The sequence below is a fragment of the Lepisosteus platostomus genome, chromosome 18 (assembly GCF_059453375.1).
Source record: "Lepisosteus platostomus isolate fLepPlt1 chromosome 18, fLepPlt1.hap1, whole genome shotgun sequence".
Taxonomy (NCBI): Eukaryota; Metazoa; Chordata; class Actinopteri; order Semionotiformes; family Lepisosteidae; genus Lepisosteus; species Lepisosteus platostomus.
This window is the reverse complement of record NC_142628.1, coordinates 13,851,109-13,865,475: the sequence shown is the minus strand read 5'-3', so window position 1 is coordinate 13,865,475 and position 14,367 is coordinate 13,851,109. Positions and strand designations below refer to the sequence as shown.

The 14,367-nt window shown below is 52.2% G+C and overlaps 1 protein-coding gene across 27 annotated transcripts in view; it reads left to right on the top strand.

Annotated features, from left to right (window-relative positions):
* The window catches only part of madd (MAP-kinase activating death domain), an 82,077-nt gene continuing 67,710 nt past the window's right edge, over positions 1 to 14,367 (top strand). For 7 of the 27 annotated variants that reach the window (XM_088612097.1, XM_088612114.1, XM_088612095.1 and 4 more), the window contains exon 1: positions 3 to 530. The gene's annotated coding sequence lies outside the window, so the exon portion shown is untranslated. Of the gene's footprint in view, positions 531 to 633; positions 951 to 1,253; positions 1,478 to 1,882; positions 2,112 to 14,367 lie in introns of those variants that run through there. The other 20 variants (XM_088612116.1, XM_088612102.1, XM_088612096.1 and 17 more) reach the window with 11 other exon arrangements.

Below are 14,367 nucleotides of genomic sequence, written 5' to 3'. Positions count from 1 at the left end.
CTCTCGCCTCCATCTTCCCGTCATTGATGGTTCCTTCCAGCATGTTCTTCGTTCGGAAGCAACCACAGTACGCTCAGGTCTGCGGGGGTAGCAGCAAATAGTTTTAATCGTTGAATTCGTATTTTTGCTCACAGAGATTGAAGGTGGCGTCCAAAAGAGTAAAATATAGACCTTTATAGGACTAAAAATGTACGTTTTCAAAAATGAAGTTTATTTAGGGCCGGCGCTCTACCATAAGTCCTTCAGGCGTCCCCCCCCTGTGGAGAAGGTGGTATGGTCTCCCCCCACCCTGTGGAAGTAATGCGGAACTCCCTGCAGATGCTGCTCCGAGCAGGAGGAAGGTTGTGTAGGTGATGCAGCGCTGTCGGAGGTAAAACGACGTGCGCGAAAGCGACGGCAACGGTTTGAGTGAAGACCTGCAGGCTGCCCATGCATCCGGAATACTCTTTTCCAGAACTCACCTCCCCGAGACGGAGCCCTCGTTCTGCCGAGACGCCGACAGCGTTTGCAGATAATCCGCGCATTACCGGGTAAGGCGATCCGTGTTTATCATGAGGCGTGCGAGATCTTGAAGGGCTGGTAGTGGTTCTACCAGAATTATGAACTGGGACGCCCGGTGCGGCGAGACACAACAGGGACGTTAGGGTCGCCGTGATAGAGACACGACCATCAGTGACGTTGTGGAGGATATATCAGCCCATTTACCCTCGCTGCTTATTCAGAAAGCGCAGGATCACGGCTGGACAGGGATAGCGGGACAGCTCGTACCCGACCGGACCAGACGTGATGAATTGGGCTCTGTTAATTGACCTCGGCTCTGCGTGTGCGTTATTCAGATGGCTTTCGCGCCTGCGGGCGCAGGGTATGGCGTCCGCTCACCGACTTGCTGCGCCGGAGCGATCGGACTCGGCTCCTGACGCCGCGCCCGCTGTCTTCCGTGAGGGGGGCAGGTACGCGGTGAGCCGTCCGGCCTGCACGCAGGTGAAACACACGGGTAGCCATCACCAGCCGGGGGCGCGGGTCGTCCCACCTGGAGCGACCGCTGACGGACGAGGCAGGAGCCCCGCGGACTGTCTGCTCAGCTCCCGACTTCGACGTCGTGCCCCCAGTTACTTACATAACGAGCGGAGCCGCTCCGGAGGGGAGTCTTCATTGCCTCTCCCTGTTGCCTTCCTCGTTCACAGCCCCCGCGGCTCCACCTCGCCAAACCGCGGCTGTGCGGTCGGTTCGCTTCTCCGGGAAGCGGACAGAAAAAGGCTGCTTTTAGGAAACGGTTTTCGCGAGGTGGTTGTCTTAAGGTGGTTGTCGTGGTGGCGGCGGCATTGTAGAGCAAAGTGACGTTGCTCTTTTTTTTTGTGGGGTCTTGCGGTCTCGGCAATGACACGCAAATTCTTTTGAGCATCTGACAGCGAGAGGGGGGTGGCTGGCTGTGCGCTACAAACCGAACGGTCGGGCGACGCCAGAAATTGAGGTCCGAGTAAGTTTACGCCTTAACACCCGCGGCATTCTCCTTGGAGTAGGTTCCCCTGTGGACTGTATCCCACGGAATTGTGCGTGTCAGAAAATCGAGGCTTGGAATCCTTAACTTCGAATTGGAATCAGAACTCTGACCTCGCTTTGAGTTCTAGCATGCCATTGTCATGTCTGGTCTATTGGCATGTAACATGTGTAACTCATGTTATTACTATCGTATTGTAAAAGTCGGTGTGGTTTGGCGTCGTGCACCAGCGGCCGTGTTTTTCAGGAAGCTGAGCAGGGCTGTTCTGTGCGGTGTGAGTCGGGTTGTCAGATTTGCCTATTGTGTTTTGGATGCCGACGGTGGTGTTACGGGACGCTAGTGTGTGTAACGTGACTCACGAACTGGGATGCTTGTTAGCCTCTGTCGCTTGTTCTGCATTGGGACAGGTAACACGCAATTTCTCGACGCCCCCTGGAACAAAACGTCATGCAGAAGTGACCGGGGGCGGGCGAGAGACAATCGTGCTTTGATTGCTGTGCAACCGAATTTGACGTGCAGACACGCAGATCCGGAGCTGATGGACTAGTCCGGACAGGCTGTGAAGTGTTTAAACGCCTTCGAGTCGGCTGGGACCTCGGGTGTTTCAGCACAGGTGAGCTACCCGCAGTCCAGCGCCGATTCTCAAAGGCTCTCCGTGGGGAGACGTTGCAGCGGAGGTGAAGCTCATCTGGGCCCTGTGTTCGGGGGGGAAAGAGTTGTAGGGTGTTGTGGACAAACCGATCATTTGCGAACGTGCACGGAAAGGCGAATTTAGCCTGGAGCCTCGATACAGAAAATAGGAGTGAGAAGTGCCGTTATCGCTGACGCGCGGGGTTCTTATTGTAATCACGCATAAAACTCTTTTAACACACTTAAAAGGCATTTCCCGGGGTGTTCCTGTAGATGTATGCGTATCTCGGAAACCTACCAGTTTGCTGAGCCGTTTGGGCCCTGAGGATGGCGCCAACCTGCTGGACTGTCTGTGTGGAGTCTGCATGTTTTCCCACACATCCGTGTTGGTGTCTGTGCATTGGCGCCGCGTGTGTGCGCGTGTGGGCGCGTGCGTGCGTGCCCTGCAATAGACTGGCTCACACCTTGTCCTGTGTTTCTGGAAGGTGCTCGTTTATCGTGACCCTTACCAGCAGGAAGCAGCTTCCTGATAACAGTCCGGCGAGTGTTTGAAGAGCTGTGTGGTGCAGTGGACGGTCTGTGGCTCTGGTATTGCTTATTGTGGAGATGGGGGTTACTGGACTGCAGTTCTTGCTCAGCGTGTAGCTCTTCTGCCAAGCTTGTGCAGACGCTGTGTCGACCCCCCCCCCCAGCTGCAGTCAAAAAGAAAAAAAAACCTTTCTTAAAAAATGAGGGATCAAGAGGGATACTTCTAACTCGAAAGCTGTCACACTGCCCATACTGTCAGAAGATTATTAGTATTATTGTGGGGAACTAAAATATTAAACTCAAGAGCTGGGCGTCCCAGCGGTGCAGGGGTCAGCTTTACTGCCTCGCAGTGCTGGGGCCCTGGGTTCAATTCCTGGGGTGCTGTCTGTGTGGAGTTTGCATGTCCCTGCAGGTGTACCCTGCCTTGCGCCCATTGCTTTCTGGGATAGTCTCTGGCATACCCCCCCGCCGCCCCGCGATCCTGAATTGGATAAAGAGGTTTAGGAAACGGAGGGGTGGTACAGGGGTGAGGTGTTAGCTCATTCCTCTGCCTTTCGGAGGCCTGCAGGGTTTTGCAGCGTGGCGTTGGGTCACGCAGAGTGACCGCAGTTGTCCCGTGGGCAGGAGAGAGGAGGAGACGGCTCAGTCCGTCGAGCAGGAGTCGAGGGAAGGGTTTGGTTGGCTGTTCTGTGTAGAAATCGGGTTTGTGGTAAATCCGAAACACTCGGAAGATCAAGGAGGACATTTTGGTTTGGGTAGACGCCCTTAAGATCTGGGCTGCCTCTTTCGGAGTGTTAGTACTCCAAAACGATTATGCGCTTTGGGGTTTCTGTGGCGTAAGTAGAATATACTGTAGTTCTCTCTCGGCTGGGTCAGGAAGTTACCTAGGTTGTCCTTTTCAGCCTGTTCCTGTTTTCATACTTATCCCCATGTTACCTGTTCTGTGTGGCTTAGCAGGGTCGCAGCTGCCCTTTAAGATGGCTCCTGTCGACTATAGATTGCTGCAGGCTTGTTTGTTGCACTCTGTGTTTGTTTTTTTTTGTATTCTCCCTGGATCTCCAACGCTTGGCTCTGGGCCTCCGCGATTGAAGCTCAACAATCCCCATTGTATGAAGGCTGAATGAAAAATCTCTCCCTTCGTCCGCCTGCTGACTGCCTGCCTGGAAAAACGGCGCCGCTTTCGCCTTCTCACCTCGGTTTCCCGTTTATCTCTGTAATCTCGTGCTCTGAGAGGGGCTGTCGCAAAGAGGTTTCGGTACAAGCTTGTGAGAATGGGGGGGGGGGGACGACAAATGGAAGAACTGGAATTGCTGTTTTGCTTCGCTTGCGTTCGTGGTCTGTCCTTAGTCAGGGTGCTGGACTCAACGCTCACCCTGCGTTCTTTGTGGGTCCTAATGCCCCAGTATAGTGACGAGGACACTATACTGTAAACAGGCGCCGACCTTCGTATGAGACGTAAAACCGAGGTCCTGACTCTCTGTGCTCATGTAAGCACGGGGCAGCTTGTGCCCCCAAACCACTGAGGACACGCAGAGAAGGTGTTGCATTTTTAATCGAGCGATTGGGATATAAACAGGCTCGGCAAAAGTGTCTTTTAACAGAGGTCACGAGTGGCCACTCCATGCAGGCGCGCTTAAATCCTAAAACGGGTGTCGCGTCATTACACAGAGGGTGGTGGGAGTATGGAACAAGCCGACCAGCCCTGTTGCTTAAGCCAAAACCCCCAACTTCTTTCAGTGTTCTTTGGTTCGGAGGTGTGGAGTGCGAAGGGACCTGCCTCTGCACATGCAGTGGTATAGCTGATGCGTCCTTCTCTGCCGGTTCCACACCAGAACTGTCACACAGCTTGAAGGCGTCATGCCCTCCAGTTACTGCCACTGCTGGCACTGAGAGCAGCAGGTTGGGACTGCTGACATCAAGACTTGGGCTTTGTGGGGTGCTCGTGTGGTTTTCTGGGTCCTGTGTCGTGCACGCACCGTGCTCTGCCCCGCCAAGTTGAAAACGCACCCTGATTCCTGCAAAGCTGACATCTCTGTGCGCCAAAGCACGTTCTTTGTCCACTGGTCCTCCCTTGTTTTAGTTATACGTTTGTTTGGCTGCTGTACAGCACCCACATTTGCAAAAGTGCTATATAAACCACTGGAAAGGCTTTCAGTATTCAAATGCAAGCCAGTTACTGTGAGCTGCAGAACTGACGTGTTGCTCTAACCTAAGAATTCAAGCAACAGCGAATCTACTGACAGGGCATTATCATTTCTGGAGACCTGCAAGCTGTGGTATCAGGCCCAGGAAAGCCACACTGAATGAATTTAAGATGAGCACTTCTTTTCCAGCACACTCAATCAAGTGTTTGCAATGCAAATCTCGATGTATGCAGTATTGCGCTGATGCTATCTTGCTTTGATGTCATCTCGCCACATGGCATCGGATATTGACGATGGTGAGTTTTGTTTGTTTGTTTGTGTGTGTGTGGGAGGCATGAAGTTTGTGAAGTGACAGCATTGGAGAAGCTTTGTATGACTGTGTTTGCATTAAGGCTCGATCCAGTAAGATTCCAGGTGCATTGCAATGAGATCTCTTCCAGCTTTTTAAGCTTCAGGCTCTTGCCTTTCACAGCTGATACTGAAGCAGCAGGTAAACAACATTTAAAATTGTTTTCTCATGTTCTGGGAATGGAGTAGAACTCTTGCAGTAGGCAGCTCCTGGACCACAGATCTGCAGCTCGTAAAAGAAAACGACTTACCTCAGGAGTTCCCAGTCTAGAGCAATGAGGACCGGCACCTGAGGAGGTGAACTTCAGCGAGTCGCTGTGAAATCACCTTTTGTCTGGTTTCAGTCTTGTGCTGTAAAATTGTCAGAAAACTCAGCCGCAAACTGCAGGTTTGCTCCTAATTGTCTTGCGTTTTGAGAGGGGCCGTGCGTCAAACTGGTTCTATCAGCAGTCTGGAGGAAATGAAGCGAGCTGGAAGTGAGATAAGGGCAGTTGATTTGCCTTGGCCTGACATGACTGCAATTCTGATTATCTCTTTGTTTTGCCCCCGGTGCCTCTGGGTAGGCTCCGCCGTGAGGCGGTTAGCGTTACTGTCTACACAGCTCTCAGGTCCTGGTTCGGGTTCGATTCCGCCCCGCTCTGCCCAGTTTGAGGGGGTTTTTGTCTGGTTTCCTCCAAACTCCCAAAGCCTGTCCTTCCATTGGCTGCTTAGAATTTCCCCATTTTTAAAAAGTGAGGGTCCAAGTCAATTTCAGACGTGTGTGTGTGTGTGTGTGTGTGTGTGTTGGAGGGGGTGCGTTTTTCTTAGACCTGCCAGTTCCTGCTCTACAGGTATTATGATGATGATGGACCGAGATGAGCTCGAGAGGTCTCGTCTGTGGCCTTTCTGATTCCCTGGCCATGTTACTCTGCGGTACACACAGGAAAGGCACAGTGAAGAGATCTTGGATGCCTAGCGTGCCTGGGACAGCTGGGGCCCTGTCAGAGCGAGCTGTGTGTGTGTGAGACACTGCTCTCCCCATCATCACCACATTCCCCATGCCCTTAACTCTTCACCTTTGGCTCAGTCAGCTGTCTTGTGCCTCGGTGATAAATGACCGGTGGGAGTAGCGGAACGCAATATTTCTTCCCATCTGGGAAGGCAGGGCATCTCTATTGATTGAGACTCCTGCGGATTGCTGCAGGAGACAGTCAGAGAGGCTGGCGTGAACGTCGTCCCGGGAAGATCCGAAGAGGCGGTCTGCTTATGATTCGGGAGCAGTTCGCGGTCACGAGTTCTCCCAGATGTGGGAAGCCTTAATAAAAACTGGATCCTCTAATCCCCCCCAGTTTGTCCCTTCTTATCCTGGCGGTCTTCCCAGGCTGTGCTTTTCCAAAGCCACACCGGGCTCGGGGCACAGCGCGCGGGATTCCTACTCTCGTGCTGGGATTGCTTTTCCGTGGCGCTGCTCGTTTCTCCTTTCCTGTCCGGATCCGGCCGCGTGTGGCCGGAATGGCAGCGTTGATTCTGTTACGGGGAATTTTGAACCGGAAGAGGGAGGTGGGCAGGGGGCCGTGGCGCTGGGGAACACCTCTTTGTCAACACTGCGCCCCCCCACCATCGTTTCCATGGGGGATCAGAAGAGCAGGACCCCCAGGGGGCACTTGGAGGGGCTTTAAAGTTCTTACCCTGTCTGTATCGCCTCATCCGTGACTGGAGAACCTTACTGCAGCTGCACTGGTGGGGCGCCTTTCAGTCCAAGCAGGGCGGATCTACAAAGTCAGGGAAAAGGAGGAAAACCCTCCCGGAAAAGAGGCAGGCAAGCTGCCCTTCTGTCTTTGAAAGGCTTTCTTCATAAACATTCACTTCCCTGTGATGTTTATTTTTGGATTCGCTGGTAATGGAGATTTTATGGTCTGGCACTAGAAGCTAGGCACCGCAGCAGATAAGGGGAGTACCCCTGACCCCATGTTCCCTGTAGTCTGTCTTGAGGACAGAAAGCCAGCAGGGTGATACCAGGTCATTCGAGTTTCCTTGCGAAAGCGAGTCAAATAAGAATCTGAGAAGGAGAGTTGGAGATGGTGTCGTCAGGACTGCACAGCTGACCCTCTGAAACCCTTATATAACCTATTTACTCCAGTGTTTCTCATTGAGCATTTACGGATACTGATATATTTGACCTTTTCTGCGCAATTTAGTGCTGCCTGGAAACGCAGGTCCATCAGCCCTGCAGTGACACTACCAGTGCAACCAACCTGAGAATCAAATGGCCCTTTTTAGGATTTTTTTCCCATCGATTGGCCTCACTGCAGCAGGCAGAGAAGGCGTGAACTGAACGGCTTTGAGGTACAAGATATCGATGTTTGAGTTTTCTGAACGGTCATGTAAAAATGATATATTTGCGTACTACACACCACAAATTCTCTGAAATACACGCGGTCGGAAATGGACCTCCGTCTTTCCCTTGGCTTGCTTTACTGGCCTGCTAGCTTTGACGGCAGCCCTACCCAGGCTCCTGCCTGATGCTAGATGCTGTTCTCCGGGCTGGCTCAGCACTTCCCAAGTCCATCAGCACGTGATCAGCAGCACTCCGCTGCTTGAAGGACACGTCAGCCATGGTTTCAAATTATAGCCCAGAAATTGCCCGGCATTACCCAGCATTAGGACTAATTTAATGTTTTTATTGATCGTGTTTAATCAAATGGGATCACCCTCCCAAGTGAGCACAGCGCAGGAGCCTGGGCATCTGATTGTCTTCTTTCAGGTTGTGTAAAACTAAAGTGTTTTAAGCCGAAGACAGCTTGGTTATGCCTGGTGTTGTGCGAAGGGACGCGGTGAGTCTGGTCTGTACCATTGCAAATTCGGGCATCGCGCGGGAAGAGTGTTCTTCAGCTGAAACACAGTGAGTCGATACTCTGGCTGGACAATAAAATCCAGCAGGAAGGCTGCTGGGACTGTGGTGATGGAGGTAACCATCACTTTTCTTCTTTCAAAGGGGAATAGTGTCTATGCTGGAATTTAAGGCAGCCTTTGTTTTGAAAAGGTGGGCCACCACAATTCGAAAACTTGAAAAAACGGGGTTTGCCCTCCATTCGTCCAGTGCTGGGCCCAGTACTCTCTCTGGGTGCCCGATGAGCATAATTCCTTCTCTCGGACCAGGAGGCTGGTCCGCAGCTCATCTGGCCAAGCCTAGGGAGCTGGACCCCGGCTGGTTCTGCACAGATCCATGGGGATCACTCTCCCACCTCGTCGCCAAGCCCAGGATCACACAACCTGGAAGGAGGCTGCGTTTGCCCTGAACATGAGGTTGGCCTTGGAGACGGGCTGATTTTTGTCGAGTCGTTTGTCTTTCATCTGGCTTTGCTGCTCGCTCTGATGCCAGCCTGCCTGCCTCTGTGATTCGTGCCCCGCTCAGTGGCTTGGCGAAGCAGTGCTTTTCTCTGCTCCGTGTGTCGGGAGCAGAGTCGGACTGCGTGCGTCCACAGCTCTGACTCAGCGTTTATCCCCCGGTCACGTCAGGGTGTCTGTGCTCTGGGGCCCGACAGTACCTTTCAACAACTGTTGACATTTCGGGGGCCTTTAAGTCACTCGATATCAAGCTGTGCGATTTTAATCATTAACTCCGCGATCTCAATTACGGCTCCAGCTGGAATTTCCCTGCGGCTGTGTCCATCGGGATTGTTTTCCCCTCTCTTCTTTTCAAGCCAGGCCGTCCTGTCCTTGCCCAGCGGCTGTTCAGGGGGTGTCTCCAGGTGCTCTCTCCTGCCCCCCCGCCTCCAACGGCTCGACACCGGACCAAAGCTGCAGCCCAGAGCCTCTCCAGAAACTGTCTTGCACAGTCTGTATCGCAGCAGGTGTAGTCGAGAGCCCAAGGGGTCCATCTTTTTTTCCCCCACTGTGAGCCTTTGATACACCCCAGCAGTGTAAGATGCCACTGGATGAATAGTTATTCCTGATTGGGCTTTAGAAGGCCCGTTATTTGTCTTGCTCGTGATCCCAGTATTTGTTACGGTTTTAGTTTTGTGTTCCCACGTTCCGTGCCTTTGCGGTAGTGCGGTTCAGGACGAGAGATCCATGCGGCTTGCCGAAATCCAGGGATTGGCCAGGCGAGCTTTGCCTTTTAAAAGACTTGCCGCGGCGCTCCATGCTCATCTCTCTTTTTAATTCCCCGCGGTCGTTAGCTGTCCCACCTGTGCTCCGGCGTCTCTTCCTTCGGAGAGCTGGCAGGGATGAGCCGAGCTGCCTCCGCAGCTGACAGGCTCCGTTTTGTCTTTAAATTTCCTCGGCGGCCAGCGGGAAACGTTCGCACGGAGTGGTTGCAAGCCGGCACCTTCGTGTCCGCGCCGCGTGACTGATGGCAGGGGGTGAGCCCTTTGGAAAGGGCTGTTTCACTGGGCCCCTTGTGTTCCCACGCCGGTCAGCCAGTATGCTGCAGGTTAGGCAGGAGCTGTCTGCTGTGTTGCACCTCAGAGCAGCTCGGTTTAGGATTTTCCGCACAGATCAGAGTCTGGCGAGATGGGGGCCCTGTTCGAGGCAGGCCAATAAAGGTCCGTGCCCCTCCTTTGATGTCGGCATGATTGTGAGTGTGCCCTTCGGGAAGGCGTTAATGGAACACAGCGTGGCCGTGAGAAAGCCAGGGTTTGCACAAGCTGGGGTTTTAACAAGACCCCCCCGCTGCCTGAACGGACGTCACCTGGCGTGTGGTTTCGCGCAGATCTCGCCATTCTCATCTGGGTGGCGTGAATCGGGTGGGGGGAGGCCACCCCTGCTTGTCTGTTCACGCATGGGGGGGGGCAATTAATATTTGATCAGGTTCTGCGGTGTCACCATCAATTTTTGATGCGATTTAAATAGTTGATGTGGGAGCAAGCTGGGTGGGAGGCAGGTTGCAGGCGGGTTCGGCGCCGGAGGGACCCAGATTCAGAAGGGAGGCGCAGGTGGTGGACGCAGAGGGCGTCGCCCCTACACCCTGGAGCAGAAAAGGCTTTTGTTTTATTTCTTTTTTTTTTTTGCAGCCCTACATTTACTCCCAAAAACTTTTCCCCAGGGCAGGGGTTCCCAGTGCCATGGAAACGCCTGCTGGTTTGCGTTGCATCCGAGCCCGACGCGGAAATGAATGCCGAATTAAACCAGCAGGTTACGACCTCTGCAGGACCTTCTTCTGCTCGGATGGTGGAGATCATAAGTTAAAACAGGCTTGTTAAAGGGCTCAACTGAACCCTGTTATTACTGTAGGTCTCTTAGGGGCTCAGTGATTTCGTTACGAGCTCATGGGGAACACCAAAAGCGTGCCTGAGGGGTCCCCAGTCACACCCCCTGCTCAAGGGAGACAGCGCGGGGTCTTGACGAAAATCGGGAAGGTTTAACTTACAAATGCATTGTAGAAGAAAGCTCCTTTTTCTAGACGTCCAGCAACTCGGTGAGATATCTGCTGGCCTTATTGTTTTGTTTTAATGACACCAGGCTTTAAAAAGTATGCCAAGGAGATTTCAAGAGACCACTTCTTTATAGAAACAAAACTGGGGGGGAAAAAAAAAACACTTGAGTAAGTGATATTGGGAGAATTGACCGTTCTCAAAATACTTGGCTTAGCTGTACAGCTCATTGGACATTTGTGTACGTGGCAGTCAGTCAGGTCAGCATCCCTTGAATGACTAGAGTAATATGGACCCGGGTTCGCTTCTCGTAAGCTGTTTTCATCGGAGGCAAGTCATTTGGTTTTCCGCGTTTGGCCAGATCACAATGCCAACCACAGAGGGCGGGCGAGCAGGCGTGTGTTTCTCAGTCGACAGTCATGATGTCCAGTTACGTCATGGCCGGGCCTCCAGTTAGTGAGCTGCTGTGGTCATCCCCAGTGTTAAGTGGATTAGTTCACCAGCGGAGGCTTTGAATAACAGCCACTTCCAGTGATGCGTTTCTCTCTTCAGGTGGAACCGGCCATCAATCCCCATGCCGAAGGTAAACGCATTAAACACAAACAATGGCCACTCTGGCTTCTTAGTTTGATTTTCGCCCGGCCCCCGGCGATTTCCTGTGGTCTTTCTTGGCGGAATTAATCGTGCAGATTGCAGCTCGGTTATAGGGTGGCTCGGCTTCTACAAAGCTCTCTCCGTGAAGCTTGTGCACTAATAAAATAAATTAGTTACCTGACGACCCAGCGAAAGGCCAAGGTGCACCGTGTCTTCCTGCTTTAGAACTGAAAAGGCTTGGAAACGGACCCCTTCCTGGGGTGCTGTGTGTATGGAGTTCGAATGTTCTCCCTGGGTTTGGATGGGTCTCTTCCAGATGCTCCAGTTTCCTCCCACAGTCCAAAGACCCACTGTTGGTGAAATGGCTTCTGGGAAAACTGGCCCTGACGTGAGTATGTGAATGCCCCTGAGATAGACTGGCCTGTTGCCTGCTGGGATAGGCTCTGGCTCCCCTTTGACCCGGAACTGGTGACAGTGGTTAAGTAATGGATGAATGGATTGATGGAAGATTCGAGGAAAAATCCTGCAAAAAAAGTTCAAACAGGGGTGGATAAAATCTTTTTTAAAGGGGTGGAGTACTTGCAGTCCTCTTGCAGTAACATCAGCACGTCCTTTTGAAAGAGCTGGGTAAGACATGTCCTGAGAAAAGGAGATTAAATCCCTTCAGTGTCCAAAGACAAGCTCCAGTCTTGCCGGCCTTGGTTTGACAGTGGCGGCTGGTTTCAGTCCAGCTGGGCTGCCAGTTCCTCCATTGCCCTGATATTCCAATCAATGGACTTCCTCATCCCAGTCTAAGAAGATGAAGCCTTCAAGTCACTTATCCATTTCTATATGTGGAATACAATTCTCCAGCTTTCCGTGATAGGCTCAGTCACCTCGCGCTCTGGCCATGAACTGGAGGAAGGAATTAGAACGTAGATGGATGAATAAAATCCTCCTTAATTTTTAGTTCTGGAAACAATTAAAAAAAGACCTGACTCGAGAGTCCAACATAGTGATAAAACAAACATCCCCAGCAAAAGGAGTCAGGACAGCATCTCCTGAATCAGGATGCTGAATGAGTTTCAGGGCTCTGTTGAATTCGGGACGGGATATAATCGATTAACTGCGGCACAGTTCTCAGGAGCTGGTGTTTGGTGTTGCAGCAGCCTGCAGGCTGTCCAGGGCACAGCAGAGCTGGGTGGAGCCGCTCACTGTGAAATACTGAAGCACGGGGGTTTGGAGAGAGAGACTGTTTTACAAAGGTGGAGTACATCAGCCCGGCTAGTAGTGACTCCTAAGATAAACAGCGTGAGGAATTGCAGTTCAGCGTTTATGTGGTTGCAAGTCACAAAGAAGTAAATGGCTGAAGAAAGGCTCAGACAAAGGAAGGAGGCCTTTTTTTTAGAATGGTTGTGGTTATTTCTATAATCCTTCCCTCCTACGCTCTGGAGAAACCGTCAGAAAGGGCGCATTGTCAGTAGGGTGCTGTAAAGAGCACCCCAGTTCGAGAGACAAACGCTGCACTCTGGACGGGTGGCCTTTTCAGCTGTAGTGCAGTACTATTATTAGTACAATCTGTTATATTTTTCAGCAGCATAATCCCTTTTTAACGCACAACGGTAGAATAAACAAGATTTTTCTTTGTTGTTTCTGCGTCCCTTATCTGGTTCATGATGAGTTGCTTGGTGGCATGTTTACAGACATCGATAGCTAACGGACAGCAAGACTCCTGTTTACCCCACCAAGACCTGCTTCTGGCAGTCGTTTTCTGACGGGCTTAGGGAGTTAGTCTTTGGCGGGGAATAAAATATCACTTTGCAAACAGTCCCAGTAAACTCAGTGGCACTGTCGTCTACCTGGACCTCAGAGGAGAAGCAGGGCTGGACCTGGTCTGTACCTGTCAGACCTCTGTGGGGAAAAAACAGGTCTCTTCTTATGGATCGGAACTTCCCAGCCGGTGACCGAGTGTGGACACTGTGCTGCAGGAGGTGCCGTCTTTAGGTTGAGACCTCGCATCGCGGCTCTGACTGCACGGCCGTTAAGGCTTCCCGAAAGTCCCCTCCTAATTCAGCTGCTGACGCAATTTATCACTTCTCCGCCTCACCTACTGCGTAGTGGGGCATCTGGCACAGAATGGGAAATTCACAGATGCTTGGAGTGGATCCCCTTATACATCTGTGATGTTCTAGGGGATGTTTAGAAATGAAAAGTGCGCAAAATATACCATTATTATTTTGTTTAGGCTGCCTCTGATGGGTCCTGGGTTTCTTAGGGAGGGCCGTCTGTCCAGACTACAAGAGTTTGGGGGGTTGTGCGTTTCATGCTGTGCTTTGGTTGGCGGCTTGGTGTTGTGATAAAAATAGCTGTGAGTGCCTGGTGTCTGAAGGAAGCAGATTGGGTTGCTATGGAGATACGACTGAATCAGATTACCTTGGGGGGGTATCATGTGATGCAGACAGAGAAAGCAGTTCCCTTCCATTCCCACAGGGCAGGACTCAGTGTCCCAAAAGCCTGTTCGGATATAACGCGCACAAGCCCTGTCGCTCTTTCGGAATACACCGTTTTCGAGGGGTCAAATTTCAGCTTTTGGACCCCCAGCTGTCCTGCAGCCCAAGTCTCAAACGAAGTTGACGAATAAACCTTTTCTGTCTGCGCACGAATGAGTTTTCGAGCCGTCTGGTCTAACGTACACTTGGTCCATGTTACGGGAGGTCATGAAACAGCACTTCTTTTTATCTCATTTGCACACACACTAACTGAACTCCCCGTATGTGTGCGTCTGGCAGATGTTTGCATTCCTTGTTTGTAATCGCCCAGTTCTTGGAAGCAGGCACTATCACAACAGTCAGTCCAAACCTTAAAGCGGGGTGCATTCAGGCTCTAAAAGAATTGGAATCGCTTACGGACTCACGGCTGTGGGTCTGGAGCAGCCCCCTCCAGAGCAGGCAGGTCGCACTCGGTTCAGTTTAAGAGCCCGGAGATTTTTAGTTTGTCCCATTGATAAATTACGACAAACTTCCCAGCATTCCAGAGCAACGCCAAAAACACTCGGCCGTTCGGCTCCGTCCTTCCGGAGTGTGGGCATGGCGCCGCTGTGAGATTGAGGAAAGTGGAAAGAGGAGATCTCGAAAGTGGGGGCGCCCTGTCGCTGTGCGTGCCGGGGAGCTGGAGAAACGTCTGGTCGCAGGAGTGGGTTTTGGGGGTGTCTTTGCGCTGGGGAACCCCGTGACGCTCCCCGGCCCGCGAGGATGAGCTGGGGTAGCACAGCGGCGAAAGGAGTATGGAGGCC